An 18,699-nucleotide genomic window follows, 5' to 3' on the forward strand; every position below is an offset into this window, starting at 1 on the left:
TCACTCAGACATCACCGCCAGTGCGTTTTGGGACGCGTGGCATTTGCAGTTAACACCTGAAGGAATCTAATTAACAAGGGACCGGTGAATTAAATCACGTCTTACAAGCGTTCACAGCGCATCCTGTACTTCCTTTATTAAAAAGTATTATGATTTTAAATAAACTCATCATTCACTGTCATGGCTTGGGCATTTTCTGCACACTGACAATCTTATAGTGTGAAGAGTTTTGACGGCGACAGCGTGGAAGTGTTGGAATATGCAAGACATCGCAGGGTAAAACTAAAAAAGTGTTTATTTCTGGTGAAAGGGAAACAAGTATATTTACTCAAGTACTTTACTGAAGTTTAATTTTGAGTTACGAGTGCTTTCCATTCATATTTGAAGCTACTCTATACTCCTTCAACACTACATTTCAGAGGGAAATATTGTAGGCCTACTTTATTTTATACATTTTGTACGACTCCTATAGATACATTTGCATTGACAAACATTCCATAAAGAAATAATTATAATAATAATACAAAATAATGTCTCTATTAGTGTTTCAGATGTCAAAATGTAGCGCAAGCGAATATTCATATAAAATTAAAATAAAAAGCTAAATCAATTGATAGTGGTTCCACAGAGAGCGATTGACTTCTTTATTTCTTAGATCATTTAAATAACTGTCCAAAGAGGTAAAAGTATCCAGTATTTCACAAAAAAAGCAAAAACCTTAGCGAAATGTCCCATAAAATTAAAGAAAATATCTCTCGCAGAACTTCCCTACCTCATGAGCCTTTAGTTTTATTCCGTGACCTTTTGGCGGGGTCCGACCCCTAGGTTGGGAACCACCCACAGTCGGCGTATATAACGTAGGTTCACCTCGACCAGCTACAGCATTGAAATGCTGCTTACGAACTGATGCATCAGCACAATCTAATTATGTCACATTTAATAATATCGAGTATTTTTCCTCTACTTAACAAATGCTCGACTTCTACATGTGTGTATAAAACATGTTGCATATAATTACAATATAGGAGATACAATTCACAGCAGATTGAAGTAGATATATACTGCGTCCATTAATTATGTCCAGTAGGCTGGTTGTGTGATTAAATTTGATTAGTTAGAGTGGCCCCTGATTTATTCTCTCCTGTTCTTGTACCAGATGTCTAATAATCGCCGCTACATCGGTTCCAAAGTTTCAGTGATACATCCGACACACATGCACAAGTCTTCTGCTGCTAGATCTGCTGCACAGATGCATGATTCACTTCAGGAATTAGTTGAATCAGTGACGCATCGTATATCAAATGTGACACAAAGAGTTTGCATTATTCTGGCTAATGCATTCTGAAGGAGAAACCTGAAAGAAAACCTGAAAAATGGAAAAAGGTGGATTTTTTTTTGCTAAATGTGCACAAATTGTAATGGGATGTACTCAACATGTAGTATAGAGCAGGGGTTCCCAAACCTTCTGTGGCCAAGGCACACTCAAGTACTGTACTGTGACCAAGCCAAAATCTGTGTTCATATCCGGGCAGAATCCCTTCACACTAGCAGAGAGCCTTTGATGTGTCACACTCTAATATTTCCCACCATGCGCAAATGGCTAAAATCGCTTTGACAGATTTTTTTTTTTTTAATGATTGTTTTATTTATATTTAAGCCAAAGCACATAAGACCTAATGTTTCTATATTGTGAAATAAGGATAAAGTACCGATAAAGTACAGTGTTTCCCTGCGCTGGGGCCCCCCCTGAAATTCAAGACGTTTTTCTTTTTTAATATATATATATATATATATATATATATATATATATATATATATATATATATATATATATATATATATATATATATATATATATATATATATATATTCACAACTCACTTTTCACATTGAACAGGTGCTCTTTTATTAAATCACGCACGCGAGCGTACACACTTAGTCAGAGACAGAGCGGAGGAAAGGTAAGGAGAGAACTTAAATCTGCGCCACGCACGGACCTCATCCAGCGCAGGCAGCACCCCGCAGAGCAGTAAACCTAGAGGAAACACTGAATCATTCATAACCTTGTGTACAGTTAAATGCAATGGGCCTAATTGTTTCAAAATCCCACGGCACACTGGGATTTGTCTCACGGCACACCATTTGGGAACCACTGGTATAGAGCATAGGTCTTCAACAGGGGGTCGCGAAGGTACTGCAGGGAGATCGCAGGATTTTTGTTTTTTTTGCACACCATCGCACAGAACTCCGACAGCACCGCCCCCCTCTTCGTTTAAAGCAGGGGGTCCCTGCTCCATGCTACACCATTGGGGGTCCTTGGCCTGAAAAACGTTGAAGAACCCTGGTATAGAGGATACCATTTGGGGGATTATGTGATGCAAATGATAACATAACTTGTACATGAGGAAAAAGATAGGTGGGAAAAAAAACCAGAGATACATAGTGACTTGATTATTATGATTGGCAGCAGATTGTTTTTGTTGTACAGTAGACACCACTGAGGGAGCAATGAACAAAAGAATACGCTGGAAGACATGATTACCTTATTTTCAGAGCTCAAACTGTGCAAATTTGTGGTAGAACAAACAAAAGGGAATTTGTTGCAAATACAGCTGGATGTTCTGCAGTAGTTGCTTAGGAAACAACAACAATAAAATAAAATACAGACTAACTAATCAAAACAAATGTTGTGCATTAGCTACAAGTGCCCAGGCCTTGGCGGGTAAGCAGCATGTTACAGCCCAATGACCTCCGCATTTCAATTATGACCGCAGCAGAACAACAGCAACCCAAGACAGGACCACAACCGAGACGAATCAGGCCAAAGTCCAAGGCAAAACAACTAACACAGAATGTCAGAACACACTGCTTCAACTCTTCCTAACCGACTACTTTATTAATAACAAGACTAACATCACGGCTGGTAAGGTGTGATTAAACTAGAACCAGCAGGGACCGTGCTGAGTTTTATATTTCCGCTGATAAAAAGGTGGTGTTGTATAATTACCAGAAGCCAGTACGAAAGCTGCATGAAAAGAAAGGTGAAAGTGCGCTGGAGGAAATAGCTGTTAAAAAAAAAAAGACTTGAAGGAAAGTACGGCAAGTCCACACAATTCTAAGGGTAAGCGATTTAGTGACTTTCAGCCCCTCTTGCTTTAATCACTTTAAAAATGAAGCTGATAAACAGTGGTGGTAGGAGGCACATAGTGCAGCATATTCCTCTCCCTGCACAGACTATTCTTTGATGTTGTTGTTTTTGTATGTTGCACCGCCCCATCATTTGAATATCACACAGAGAGGGGGCTCCTACTCGGCCACTTGCTGCGCCTTTGTTGCCGTGATTAAAGCAGGTGTCGCGCAGGGTTGTGTTTGTTAATGACAGTTTGCATTTAAATAGCTGTCACTCCTCTGTCAAGGGGAGGGGAGGAGGGGAAAATGTTTGTTTCCGGGCCTCCAACGTACTCAGAATGCATCTCGTTTACATAAGCTTAACCTAGCTTTGCAAATGAGCTGGCAAACTTTTGCAGGGGTGCACCTGTGAAGACTCTCCGCTGATGTCGGCAAGTGAGAAAAGTCCAAACTTTAAAAAAAGGGAGGGGAAAAAAATGAAAGCTAACCCAGTTGAAAGTGTTGACTTGTAAATATTTGTTTACAGCAGGAAGATCTGAAAATATTTTATTCAATGCATATTTCTGTTGCACAACATAAAACAAATCTGAAATAAGGTGCAGGGAGAAGGGCTTCGTAATTGCAAAAGGACTGCCGGGTTTGAATTCCTCCATGAGTAACAGCTACACATAATGTGCAAGTGTCCTGCATTACAACTAAATAGCAAAACATGACTTGTCATTGCCTAATACATCCAAGTCCAATATTGACTCTGCTTTTAGCTCTTTTTTAGTCTCCACCAACTTGTGAAATATCTTCTTAATTCTCCATTATGTTGGCGTTGCTCGTGTTGTAATGTTATCGTTTGAAAGCGAAGCCTAAAGCTTCTTCGGCTTCATTTATTATTGAAGAAGTCGAGTAGAGATTGTGTACATTCGCAACTGTCACACATTTCTGTATTTTACAATAAGTTTGGAATCCCGAAAGTCTGAGATTTAATGTGCCGAGGTGGGTGTCATGTTTCCTCAAGTTTTTCCTGCATTTTAATACACTGAAAACAGAAGTTGGCCCACAGAGACTGCATCGTGGCACAGTGTAGCATCCGTTCAGAGGAAAGTGACAACCAGGAGGCAAACATGACATTTTCTCTACACTAAAAACAGGTGATGTGTCTGGGTTGTATATAAAGTGTATTTTACAGGACACTGGAAGACTGGAATAAAGCAATTAACTCAAACTGGCAAGTAAAACAAATCAAAAGAGATGCCTCGCTGAGGTATTAACCCTAATCAAGGCAAGACTGGTGTTGGACCCGTATGTCAAGAACAATTGTATCGTCCTTGAAGAGAAAATTCCTCTTTACAATAATGGCCCTGCAATTGCACTGTTTGATTGTTTAGCTGCCCTTGATGGGTCAGCAACAAACACCCAGTCATTCAGTCATGAGCCACTTTCATCATACCAAAGTTGGTGAAACAAAGTGTGTGTGTGTGTGTGGGAGCTGGCGTTCCCTTCTGGAAGTAATTAGCCCTAATCATGCTGTTCTGTAGCCATTGGTGGCATTAGCTTACCTTTGCTCTTAATCACTGTTTGTTTATAAGCACCCAAGGGTCCTAAAAATGTTAATATAAGCACAAGACTGAAACTTCAAGGTGGCTTTATGGATATGTTTAGGACATTTTTAAGCAGCAGAACAGAGTGTTGTGAAACGGCATTTTTTTGGAGAAATTAATGCACTTTCCCTCCATCCCTCCATCCCCCCTTCCCCCTCCCCCCCACGAAACGCTAAAGCTACAAATTAATTGATATTGTGTTACTGACGCAAAACAACAGCTCACCTTTTCGTGTGCGCTTTATAGCGTGTCAGTTAAATACAAAAAACGCTGGAGATATCTGCACCTCAAATCCTCCATTATTTGTATTACAAATTTGAATCCAGTCTAAATCTAATTCTATTTATTAGCACTGAGAAAGCAGGTTGCTCATTACACTCACCTATTGATTGCCTCAACCTGTGAGAAGGGAGATTAGTAGTCAACTTTCAACACCTCAAATCAATAATCATCTCCCTAATTGGGTATTAGCAACAAGAAAGTGAACTCACTTGTCACACAAACAAGGAAAGAAAGGCTAAAATTCTGAATTTTGAGGCAGCCGGGTTTTGGCCCGTTATTCATCTGAGGCTTGCTCTCGTATTTTTTTTCTTTTTTTTAATTAGAGTACTATTCCTGGGATGTGCAGTTCTTGCTGTCTGTAAAGTATCATAATCCAGGATTTACGGAATAATGCTTCAAATCCCACCAGGACTGAAGCGCATGTACTCGTTAATTTGCAGACTATCTCCTACGGAGTTCTGTTCAAGAAAGGTTTGGTACAATTTCCTAGATATACTGGCCCATTCTGCAGTAGAAAAAATAGGTCCACAATGTGTGACCATAACATAATTGTAAGCGTGTCAACATGAAATTTAAAACACAAAAGTGGTTTGTGATTTTGCCTCATCACAAGGTCAGTGACACTCAAGCTGGGCCTTTTCGATTGACTTAAAGTACTGAAAGCCCCTTTGCATTCTTTAAGCGTGCATGGCATGTATCCATTATTGATTTGTCTCAGTCAATAAGAATGCCATACTCTCTCTCTCTCTCTCTCTCTCTCTCTCTCTGCTTCCCATTCAATCAGAGAAAGATTCAAGGAAAACAGTCGCACAGCTTTTCGTTCTATCTGGATAATTGAAACAAATGCCCATTTAAAAACCAAGAGTGTCTGCTTAATTTACAGACAATATGATTCTACAGCGTTTTTGGAAAAAGCAACGACTCTACATCAGCGTGTCCCATTCATAACCGCTAACAATGTGGCAGCGCTCAAAGCCGGTTTGAAGCGAGAGGAGCGCATAATGTAACAGATGAAGATTTTTCTCGTTCCCTGAGAAGTTGACAAATAATCAGAATACATTAGTTTTAATTGAAGTCTGTTCTACCTAAATGTTGTGTAATGAGCACGTTGTCGCAAAATTAAAATACATGCTTTGTGCTCAAAAAAGTGGAGGAAAAAATAAATACATTTTCCACTCTAAAGCTTGCCATAGAAATAAGCTAGTTTGACATTGATGGGGAAACAGTACTGGAGGGATAATGGTGGTATTGTGATGTAAAGAAGCCTTAGACTTGTTATGTGTAATCGGACATTTTCATTGTCATGATAGCCAGTGTTACAGGAATAAAAACCTTCAAGAAAATATGCTTTCCCCATTGTTAGAAACCTTTGACTAAACCTTGTAAACTTATCATTGAACACCTTGGATCTTTATCCATCTCAACATTTAAAAGTTGTTTCCTATCGCTGACACTTCTTCACACTTCCCTGGTCATACATACCTGTAAAGAGAAATCCAATTAAACTCACTCTCAAAATTCCTTTATATTTGGTCTTTAAAGAAGTCTTAAAAATGATTCAGTTCAACCAGCAGTCACACCTAGTTGAATTTACATAAATGTAAATGAACATTTCTAAAAAGGATTTCCCTAGGACAAGAACCGAGGAGAAATAATGACCCTGCTAGCCAGTGAGTGCGATGAATAGGCGAGAGACCTTGCACTTGTCATTCTGGTGTCAAGGCTGTGAGAGAGACTTCTCCACAATGAACAGGGTGATGTCCGAGTGCATGGCAGTTGCCCGAGATGCGTTCCAAACATTTAGCCAATTGCACTTACAGTTGAGGCCATATATTTAAATCAGGGGTGTCATTTTAGTTCAGGGGACACATACGGCCCAATTTGATCTCAAGTGGGCCGGACCAGTAAAATCTTAACATACCCTATAAATAACGACAACTCCAAACTTTCCTCTGAAGTACATTCTGAAAATGTTCACATTTATTGAACCTATCTTTTTTTTTAATATATATTATGAACGACCTGAAACAGTGTTTCTACAAAGACAGTTAATGTCTTATGGCTGGATTGGATCCTCTGCTGGGCCGGTTTTGGCCCGCGGGCCGTATGTTTGACACCCCTGATTTAAATACACCTGGGCTACAGACATTCAAACTCAATTTCACAACTCTGCATGTTTCATGTGTTCTAGTAAATAAAAGCTAAAAATAAATGTCTTTCTTGGCAATTATTTCAAAGTAATCTCATATGGACACTAGAATGGCACTCGGTGAGCGCAGACCTCTGACAAGGTTATTTCCATAAGTGAAAAATAATGCATGTATCCGCCCTGTGACTCTTCAAATTAATAGGTTTCTTCCTTGGCCAATGCTACACCCTTCCTACTTTCCTCCTTTCATGAAAATCGAGGCGGTAGTTTATCTGTAACCCTGCTGACAAACATGAAATACACGGCCTCGACAGTAACATGATGAAACTGTATAAATCGTCTTAACAGTTTGCTCCAAAGAAAACACATTTTATATTCATTAATTTGGCTAATTGTAATTACTTTCATTTAAAAGTGAAATCGGATCTTGTAACAGGCTGCAAGGAGAGCAACTGGCTGCCAGCCTGAGGGTGTCCATCAGTGGGTCCAGCCCAGAGGAGTTCAACTACAGGACGGTCTTTTCTCAACTCCCAGGACAATTTAAATGTCCACATTCAAGGTGCAAACTTCATGTAAAAGGAATTCGATTGCTGTTGTGTATATGCGTTTGCTTGCGTACTTTTTGTTTTCTACTTTTATGCCTGTTTCCCCACAAGCCTTGACAACAGTGTTATGTTCAGTCCTCCATGCTGATGCTATATCTTATACCATCACGTAGAAAGAAATACAATCTTTACATTATTCATGTGTGCAATCAGTGGTCCACAGTTTGTTTTTCTTGCATTTCCTGATACTGTGTTGTTCAAGTGCCCTAACATGAACTGAGAAGAATTTCTATTTTAACTCGAGGCTAAAGCCTGGGTCCCGCCCAGACACTGCGGGGGACAGTTATAAAGTACTAGCGGTCCATGCCGTGAGCAGGCGCTGATGGTAGGGGAGCCGCTGCACCCCTTCCCCTCTACCGGTTCATCCGGCTCCCAGAGGGGCCGCTGGTAAACACTGCACGTCAACCCCGAGGCCAATTAGCCTCCAAGAGCAGCCTAGTGAGAGGCCTTTTTGGAGAGGGGAGGGGGACTTAATTCAAAGAGCAGACTCTGTGAAAGTTCAGCAATCCTAATCGCTAAAAGAGCTCCGGTCCCAGGGGTACGATTCAGGCTTTCAGGAAATATAACAGAGTTTTATTGTTAGCAAAAAAAAGAAAAGAAAAAAAAGAAACACAATGGTGATATTTATATAATCATGTGGTGTTTTTAATATGAAAAGATAACAAGCAAGAGAGAGGTATCTACAGAGAGGTCATTAGTCTGTGACCCTTAGAAAGGCAGATCCACCCACAAACCTGAACTTCTACGCACAACACAGCGCACGTTGCGTTTCTCCAATTCAGCCGATGAGTTTAGAAATTGAATTGTATCTTTAGGTAGCGTCCCAAACACCAGATGAGGCTCGTAAACTGTAATAGCCGAACAAGTGTGGGAAACGGAGGTTAACAGGAGAGCAAGTGAATCACAAAACTGTTAATTAGAATCACACAGTATCCAAGCAACAGTAACAGGGCACCATGTGAAATTAGCTATTTAGCAGCACCATCCTGCTCCTGTTGACTCTCCAGTTGACCTCTGCCATGGACACTTACCACCAATCATGTTTTAGTGCCAGATACTGAAACCATGATGCTACAGTAAAATGCGTTACGTGGGCGATGTATGTGAACAGCTTTACTGTGTTTCTGTTTTTCACACCATTATTTGTTTCTCAATAAGTTTGTTTTCCCCCCCAGCAGAAGAAGTACAAGTGGGAAAACACATCAGAGACAAAAAAAACATAAAAACAATGTTCAAGAAACAAGAAAATACAGAACTAAGGATTTAAAAATACTACGAATGTGTCATGTGCAGTTATTTGAACTTGCACAGCAAAGAACAGATCAGGAACCAGAACTTAGCTTCAAGCAGAGAGCGGAAACACAAATCATCCAGTGATGTGAGGTTCATATCTATTCTTATTTAAGAGCTCATTCGAATGTACTCAATTGGATACAAAATTGTATTATTGTATAATTTGTTTTACAATGGTGAGGATATTATATATTTTACTTCTATGTATTGCGAAAATTGCACAACCTACTTATTAACTGGGCCAATGCGCACATTTGAATACTTAGATAACATACATTTATACATCCTTTTTTTTTTGTCTTTTTTTAAATTCTTGTTCTAAATGTGATTCTTTATTGCACCCTAGCATTTCACTGCACATATAGTACGAGCGTGGGTCAAAAGAAACCTTTCAATCTTTGAATCTTGAATAATTTGTGCAGTGTTTGGGCTGGACAACCGGCTGCACACGACTGCCTGAATGCATCGACTGTCCAGCACACAATTTGTAGTTCTTCACCTGTATATTAAAACTGTGTTATTTTGGTTTTTCGGTTTCATTTGTAGTTTTACCATTTTGCATTGCATTTTCTTTGTCTTGGTGTTTGTCTATATTGTAATGCTACCACTTCCAGGTCTGTCTACTCTCTTATTGCGAACATCTATTACATGCAGGGAGTGTTTCCTCATCCTGAATCGAGGATCTAAAAAGGATAGAGGGTGTTCTGAACAGATTGCAAAGCCCTCTGGGACAAAGTTTTGAGTCCGAGCTATAAAAAAAAAAAAAAAAAAGGATGGAATTGATTTGACTACCCAGAGCGCCAAGTGAAAATTCCAAGGCCCGACTCTTATTCGCACCTCGAGCACTGTCCTGATGCTCTGCTCGATGTCATTATACAAAAGTTTTGGGCGGCTCTTCAAACACACTCAAACGCTGATGAGAGGATCCATCGTGCGGTTAAAAAAAAAAAGGTTCGTTATCCTCCGTGTCACGATAGTTGATTGTGGACGTTCTGCTCGACACAGGCCATAAACCTCCAGAGACACAAGCAGCCTAACAAGACTTAAGCATGTCTGCTCCAAGAACACCACACCAGTGGCCTCTCTCTCTCTCTCTCTCTCTCTCTCTTTCCGTCTCTCTGCTTCAGAAAATGAGAGGAGCTTCTCAAAAAAAAATACGACTCTATAACAGTAGCCTGTGTGTCCCCAAGGATACTGAGCTAGCACGGTCTGCCAGTCTATCACACAGGAGCACACCGCTTTTGTGACAAACTGGCAGACTAACATCTTTCATTCCTGTAGCTCCTCTGTGCTCTTCTTTTTCTTCCAAGACAATCCTCGCAATAACTTCGGTGGTGAGTGCATGACTACACAGTGTTCCCTGTTGCTTTCTGTTGATTCAGTGCAGCGCACTGGTGGATATCAGCGCTCGAACACTCCACATTCATTTAAAGAATGTGTTGAATACACAGCAGAGAGCTGTCAAAAAAACTCACAAAAAAAAGGTACAGATTTAATTACTTTTTTTATTGTGTGCCACGCATTTGTACAACACGGAATAACAAATATCCCCTCTAACCTCACCATCATTTGCTTGCAGCGGAAAAAAGTCCTGCTTTGTCGAAGTTTGCCGGAGGATAGACTCGCGTGCAAGCTCTATTTTAACAGGTGAGCAGCCTGGCCAGCCTCAAATCCTCCAGAGGCTGTATCCATTACAAGATCCATGAGAGGTGGGGAAGAGGCAGAGAGCATGGAGGGGCCGCTTCACTGCACACCACACAACCTCTCTTTACACTCTCACTGGCAATTGTTAAATTCACACTTGTGTCAGTCTTCTTCACAATTTAGAGTCAGGTATCTCCTTGCGGACAAAACTTCCCCAGTCACTGATGTCTGCGAATGAAACAGCAAAGTAATTCTACAGTCTGATGGCGACGCTTTCGGTTTTCCTTTTCCTTATTACACAGACGCCTTAAAGATTCATGAGAGAACTTGCATTCAAACAAGCTTAATATCCATCCTGTTTCCTACCAGTAACAACACAGTCTGGCAGAGGAACGTGAATCATAGTGCCCCAGTGACTTGGAAGTGCCCAGATATGCAAATGTGTGAATTGGTGCAATAGATTATTCAAATGCTTAGATGCTTTGCCTTTGGGGTAGCCCTGCTGCCGAGCCGTGGTCACTCCCCGTGTGTAATAACCCCCCCTCCTCCCCAGAGTCGAGAGGCAGTGGTGACTGTTTCAGTCACACGAGTGACACAAGGTGACACGGTTTAGCCGGTGGCATCGTAGGCATCGTAGGCCACCCACACAAGAGTTGAAATGGCTTCTTTCTTTTTTTTGAGAATTTCCCAAGACGTCTAGCTTTTTGGAAGTAAAAACCTGCTCAAAATCTTTTTGCAATTAAATAAACTGCTCAATTTTTGCCACCAAATTGCCGTGTGGTTTGTCAGAACAGAAACAGAAAAGGTCAAATTGAGGAAGTGGTTCCAATAATTAAGCTAAAAAACATTTGCAGATCCTGCAAATTCAACATGTCACTTTTTATTCCCAGAAAAACAATCACTGGATGACTCATTTTGAAATTGGAAGACAGGTTTGTTGACGGGAGGTTTGAAACTCTTGATTGTACGAAGCGTTGGAGAAATTGTGCCTTTAAGAAACAATAGTTTTCTAGCTTATTTGCTTTCTTGCAAAGAGTCAAACAAAAGGATCGCAAGCACTCTCATGACTGTGCGGTAAATATGTAGCTGTAGCAAACAGCTGGTTAGCATGTCTTAGCACAAAGACTGGAAACCTGCTCTGACTGAATGAGAAGAAGAAACAACCTAAGTAGCTTTAAAGCTTACTAATTAATAAACGTTATCTCTTTTGTTTGATCAGTACATAAAATAAAAAAAAAACTGAATTGAAATGTGGATTATTTTTATCAGGCTTTGGCTACACAGACAATACTCATGAGTTGAGAACACTACTCCTGTCAATTAAAAGTGCCAAAGTGCAAGATGAGGCTGGTACATTTTGCATGGTTATTTGTCAAATTAGTGACTAATAGGAAACCTTCTCCCACTGCAGTTTGATCCGTCTGCCACTGGTCTGAGGCTGTAACTGCTAATTGCTAATGCCTACACAAGCACCAGGCGGGGATATTGATTCCTCATCCTCACATCTCAAACATGTCGAATGACACTGAGAATCCAGAGGCGATAGACCGGCGCATTACGGGGCATCAGCTGCTGCAGGAGGGTAATTTACCGGCACTATGTACAAACATGCGCATACTGCTGCTGCTGCTCGCACTTAAAAACTCCTTAGACTGTAACACATGACGACAGGTGACAAGTGGTTAGTGAGGAAGAAATGTGCACACTTCAAAAGACGAAAAGTACAGAATCAGCAGATGTAATTAAATGTCTGGTTTTAAAAAGCAATGATTTGGGTGTGTGTTTGGCGGATCAATAATGATGGACAGACAAGACAAAGAAGATTAATCAAAGTACTCAGAAAATAGAGCACTTAGGCAAACAATGAATATGTTAGGGAAACCTCACAGGGACAAAAAATAATAATACTAAAAACAATTAAAGTAAATGTAAGAAAGGCTTTAAGGGCTATTACTTCGTATTATCATTATTGATTTTGTATCCGTGTGTGAGTGTGATGTTAATATCTATATTGATTCGCCACTTTTGAGCAGCTTTGGATAGACACCACTCGCACGTTGCATCTCAGTTTTAGATTTCATTACAATGTCCGGACAGCTCTCTCATTTCCTCAAGGAGTGTTACGAGCATCGATTCGCTCCATATAGGAAGGATAAGTTCAGAACATGCTTTTGATGGAATGCGTCTCTTTTTCCATTTTTTTTTTTATTAGCATAGTGCATCAAAAACAACTGGCACTGGGAGCTCCTGAGTCAATATGGCTGCCAGCCAGGACAAGCTAATTTCTTTGGCTTTGCTTCAGATGTTTTGCATAACATGTCTTGAACTGACTGACAAAAAGGAGAAGGAAAAGAAAAATCAACTAGAAGCAGAGATGGAAGAACAGCTTACTGTGTGCAACAAGCCCTGCGAATCACTGCAGGTTACTGGATGCCCACAGTGCTGTGTATGACACTTAGAGCAACCGCTATTACCTAATGATGACAGCTATTGGTGACAAGCTCAAATTAAAAAGGGGTTTCTGCCCTTTCCATTTTGATTATGGTTATTGTTGTTTACAGTGGGTTTTATATGCTGGACCCACAGGATTTTCAGACTCAATCTCCTGCAGCCTGCTTTGTTTTTGGCTCTATTGAACCAGAAAAGATGGACGCTTAGTGGATATCTGGGGGCTTTTGTGCTTGTGATGGTCTGTGTGTTCAATTTCATTACACTTACTGACACACTTCTCGACATTAACTGCACAAAATCAGGAAATCGGGCAGCAATGCTATGGCAGACCATTTCTTTGCTCTCTTAAACTCCCATCACTATTGATTGCAGAGTATAATATACAGCATACTCTGCACTATCGCACTATTGCTGAATATATACATTATAATCTAGCTGTTGCATCATATATCATTTCTACAGATTAGATGATTGCTTCCTCCTTTCCGTGAACAAGAAAGACAAGCACTAAATTATCCTGCCTGACAAAAACAATCTGCAGCACTTATCTTAGAACTGCTTTGATTAGAACACTTTCTCTGCTTGCAGTGTAACACGTGTGTTGTCACTTCCAGGTTTCAGCTCTATATGTTTTAACAGTAACTTCTTGGTCTTGCTCCTGCCACTGTGTCTCATTCCCTCCCCCCTCTGCACACAGCTTCCTTTGTAAAAAAAAAAAAAAAAAAGGTAAGCCACCACTCTAACAAAAGGTAAAAGATAGATGTCATGTCAACCAGGTCCCTCTCTGCTTGCCATGATGATGCATGCAGTGGCAACTGCAGCATTGGTGCAAAAAGAGTAGAGTTCAAATGCTTAGTCACTCAATTAATTAGTGGATTGACCGAAAATTATTCAGCAACTGTTTAAATCATCAATGCAACCAATTTTAAGCAACAATGCCATAGTTTGCATCGTCCCAGCTTGTAAAATGTTAGAATTTGCTGCTTTTTTATTATCTTAAAATCAAAATAAAATGTATATTTTTAGGTTTTGATTGGACAAAACAGGACATATGAAGACATAACCTTGCCTTCTAGAAAATGATGTTTATATGCAAGTCATTTGCAAAGATAAAAACGTTTTGAAAGAAATGCAACGCATGACTAAACTACGTTTTTTCTTATTAGAATAATGAGGAAATGTAATTACACGCAATACACTAACAGCTCATTTAATAATAACTCTCATACAGCTTTATTTAACTTTTTTATACGTTCAAGAGCTGGCAAGCACTTAGGTTAGGTTAGGGAAAGGTTAATAATGTTTTATTGAGAAATTCTGCACTGACTTGAGACACAATGTGTTTATTAACATTTAACTGAAACCACAATCTTCCCTAACCGCAACATAAGTGTGTTTGTTGTTAAATGTACAAATATTAGGACCACACGATCACCTCTGTTCTTCGCCTGATCCAACCTAAACTGCTACAGGTATGCGGCATGTGCAAGATTTTGATTGAATCCGATAGGACCTGAATGGACCTTAAAAAAAAAATCACTTGATAACATGAGCCTGGCAAACTGCACCTTGAGCCAGGCAATCAAAAACACCAATAAATTACTCACATGGCTAAATATGGGAAGAGATTGTACATGTTACAGTATTTGGGCAAGGACAGCAATGCTGCCAATTGATTCTTACCCAGAGTCAGTAGACAATTAATATCATGTGCCAGGAAGAAAGGTTCCTACAAGTGAGAAAATGATTCGAATAATTAAGCGATCTTGAGAATAGGAGTTCAATGTAACCATTAAGAAACTATTTACTGATCACTTTGTCTGACATGGTGTCAGGTTAAATTCTAGTGTCTAGTTTCTATTAGATGTGTTCAGATGTGTGTGTGTGTGCATTTTTAAGCATCTTGAATTGCTATTAGATAGGTCCTTCAGGTCAGGCGCTCATTATAACTACTCTTTAGTTGCCTTTTACCTGCCATTTTATTTCTGTGCAAACACTGTTTTCAATTAGCCATAGGAAACCTAGGGCTCTGCAAACTCAAATAATACATCTCACACCAGATGTTAATACTGTTAACACGATTTTGATGGTTTTGTAGAGCCATAAAGGGTGGATTATCATGTTTCCATATGTACTCTTTAAATGGTAAGTTGCTCGTTTAGGTTGGCAGGCCCTCTGGTGATTTATCTATTGGTTATAGATCAAATGGGCAAAGACTAACGTTTTGATACTATGCAATACTGTATGAGCAGTATATAGTGTTTAAACAGTGGTGTATTTAGGTGGGAAAAAATAGTGCAGCAACTACTACTTTCGACAGATAAAATCAGAAAGTAGAGACACTTTGCTATCATTTCAGATTTCCCCCACAGTTGTACACAGGCGATAACAACAATGAGCACATACCTGTTCTCCTCCACCTGCTGTCAGGGTAGCTATGTTGTTTCTTCTGCCAAGCAAGCCCCAATTTCTACCACTTTGTCCTCGTTTGATAATTCTCTCAGAATGATGCTTGACATCCTGGAAGTGTGTTTCTTGACCCCCTCCGAAAACCACACGTTTACAACAAACAAACAAAAAGCGTCTTCACTGACAAGCTAGCATTAGCAGTTAGCCATGTTGTCCTGAGGCGCCACTTCACGTTAAATATGATTGTTTTTACCAGCGGTTTAATACCCCGCAGCTGGTGAGCACCGGAGTGTTTATTATAAAGTGTGTCTTTATAAAAGACAGACTTTCAAATCTTATCTATCTATAAATCTGTGCTGTATAAAATATTCCATATCGTCCGTGGTGACCATGGCAACTTTTCTTTTTTTTTTACGAGCACGTGACGAAAATAGTACAGGGAAAGCAGCCAATCAAACTGCAGCTAAAACACCGGCGTTCAGTTTAAGGGCCCGGCCACACAGGCGCGAAAGTAACATTTGCCTCCCGTTCACTTCCTTTTTTTTAATGCTTTTTTTTGGCCCTTTGCTTTTATTAGGAGAGAGAAAGGACAAGTACGATGATAAGGAGATAGCATGCAGTAAAGGCCCCAGTACGGTTGGCAAGCACTCAGTCTCGATACATGGTATTTTAAGGTGACTATGGGAGCCGCTATAGGTAGTGTGCAAACACGTGACTAAACTGTGTGACGTATGCGTGCGACGCCATGTTGGTTGGAAAACAACTCAACAATCGTGTCTAAAGAGAACAACAACAACTCCGACTTCTTCAAAGTATTTTGACTCTCTGGAGTCCTCTGCAAAGGCAAGATTCAGAGAAACAGTCCACATTTGCGGCCCGTACACGCTAAAGCCGTCGTATTATATTGAGGATTTAGATTCATTACCGCTGATTGAATATCCGGATATTGTTAACTACCTTGTGCTACAAACGTTGTGGGCAACCAACGCACAAATGAAGGCATACAAGAGCTTAGATGCTTATAATGTCTTTGTTTCTGGCTGGGTTGGTAGTCTTCTTACCAAACCACTGAAAGATGACAGGGTGCTTGTCCATGCCCGTGTAAATCACTCTCAAAGAGCTCGAGATACACCGCTCAAGCCGTGGTTTGTGAGTGAGAAGAGCGGAGATGTTATCCTCGCACACTGTGATTGTAGGGCTGGATTAAGCTGAAGCATGTTCTCTCGCTTTTTGCAAGTGAAGTAGTCTCAAGAATAAACCAAACAAAAACATGCACAGAAGAAAAGAGCAAATGGCTGCCATCACATGTAAAGAAAGTGCCTTATTTACCAGTCAGCGATATGGAGAAGTAAGGTCTTACAGTGTTCGGGTATATCATAAGCACAAATGTTTAACGTAAACGTAAACATAGCTTTAGCATGAGCTCTTACCAGATATAAAGACAGCAATTCATCCCTCTTTTGTGGATCGTTGTTTTTGATGATTTTAGGAAATCTAAAGAACCGTTTCTCTGGGTCACGAGTAGCGTTATTACCACAATTATACACTGCACACACGATTGGCATTTTCTTTAAATTTTAGACGTTTAAATACAAAGAAAACTACGAAGCATTGCAGCAACTCCAACGTGAACGGTTGCAGTCTTGGTTGTGTATTCCAACCAACATGGCTGACTTCCGGCTTGGGAAATAAGCGTGACATCACATGCACACGATCTATACCAAGTGAGGTATTTCAGTGAGCTAACTGATTCTAATGGTTCCATTCCATTATATACGATCGAAGGGACCAAACAACATTCGCTTCCAGTGGTGCACCAAATTCGCACCTTCGCATGTATGAGCGTTCCTTTATGCGTGTTGTTATTGACCCACATTCGGGGAATACATCCATGCTCGGGGCCCTTGACATTGCCAGCATGAGGAAATTAAAACAGGATTTTAAAACCATTATATCCAGCCACTGCCTTACATTGTTAAATAATTAATATTAACATCAACCAAGGATTTTTTAATGCAGAATTATATTAATTTCTAAATTACTCAGTACCATTAAAATTATACCTTTTCCTGCTGCCAGTAGGTAGAGCTGCTCCCTCAAGGACACATAAGGTTTGTCAATGACACTAACCTCATCCATGATTTGTGTGTGTAAATGACTGAATAAAAATGCATAATCGTATTTAAAGATTTTATTTTACGGCATTCAGAGCATTATTATAGCAGCAAACAACTATTTGCTATGTGAAGATATAGTGAAGGGACTGTGTCCTGCACAGAGAGCATGAAGTCACACTCCCTCTTTTCTTTCAGCCACATGCCTTGGCCTTCATCACCACACAATTTGTTATTTATTAAAATACTTAAACTTAAAAAGAAAGCTAATACAACGCATCAAATACAAGTTAATTCAACTGTTTAATTATTAACTGTTAATAAAGAGGATTAAGGATGAAGGAATCACTGATACATTTCAAGTAAATATGCTAAATTGACTTCCACGATGTGTGTCGTCCTCTGACCTCCGTGGCATTTACTGTAATGTCCTACAAGGCAAATTCCAGCCATCTGGTACTCCAGGCAAGTTCAAGCAAATGTTAAGATGTACTGAATTTGCAACTATTATCTGGCCCTGCTCTATTGCAACACAATATTTCAACCCATTCCCCTTACAAGATAATAGAAAAAATATCTATTTCACATCTGACACTCAAAGTACAGTGAACTTACATGTTGAAAACAATATTTCTATTAGAGCATCACACACATCATACACTACAGCAGTGGTGGATGTATATTGGCGTAATTATACAAATAAATTGTAGTTATTTATGTCTCAAAAGGCACCAGTTCAAATACTCCCCCCCCCCCCCCCAACCCAACCCAACCCAACCCAACCTCCTGCTGTTATTGCTGCGGCTGCTGTTGTTGTTCCTGCTGTTTGTGTTGCTGCTGCTCCTGCTCCATTCGCCGTTGCTGTTAGTTTTTGCTCTCAGCCTGCTTCTCCACCTCTGCATTCCTCATGTGCGACCATTCTCGTAGCCAGCTGTTAATTTATAACTCAGAAAAAACAAGAGCAGAAATGAAAAATGACCTAATCTCTTGGGTGGGGTCATTTTTTTTCTTGTTGCCACGCTAGAAAAGGT

The 18,699-nt window shown here is 40.0% G+C and overlaps 1 protein-coding gene across 2 annotated transcripts in view; it reads right to left on the reverse strand.

Annotated features, from left to right (window-relative positions):
- Positions 1-15,963, reverse strand: part of LOC115025627 (cadherin-7-like) — a 130,579-nt gene extending 114,616 nt beyond the window's left edge. The window contains exons 1-2 of one of the 2 annotated variants that reach the window (XM_029458023.1): positions 15,552-15,963; positions 14,829-14,874 (exon numbers count right to left, since the gene is read on the reverse strand). The gene's annotated coding sequence lies outside the window, so the exon portion shown is untranslated. The remainder of the gene's footprint in view (positions 1-14,828; positions 14,875-15,551) is intronic. The other variant, XM_029458022.1, reaches the window with a different exon arrangement.
- Positions 15,964-18,699: the final 2,736 nt, after the last annotated feature.

This window comes from Cottoperca gobio, chromosome 20, assembly GCF_900634415.1.
Source record: "Cottoperca gobio chromosome 20, fCotGob3.1, whole genome shotgun sequence".
NCBI lineage: Eukaryota > Metazoa > Chordata > Actinopteri > Perciformes > Bovichtidae > Cottoperca > Cottoperca gobio.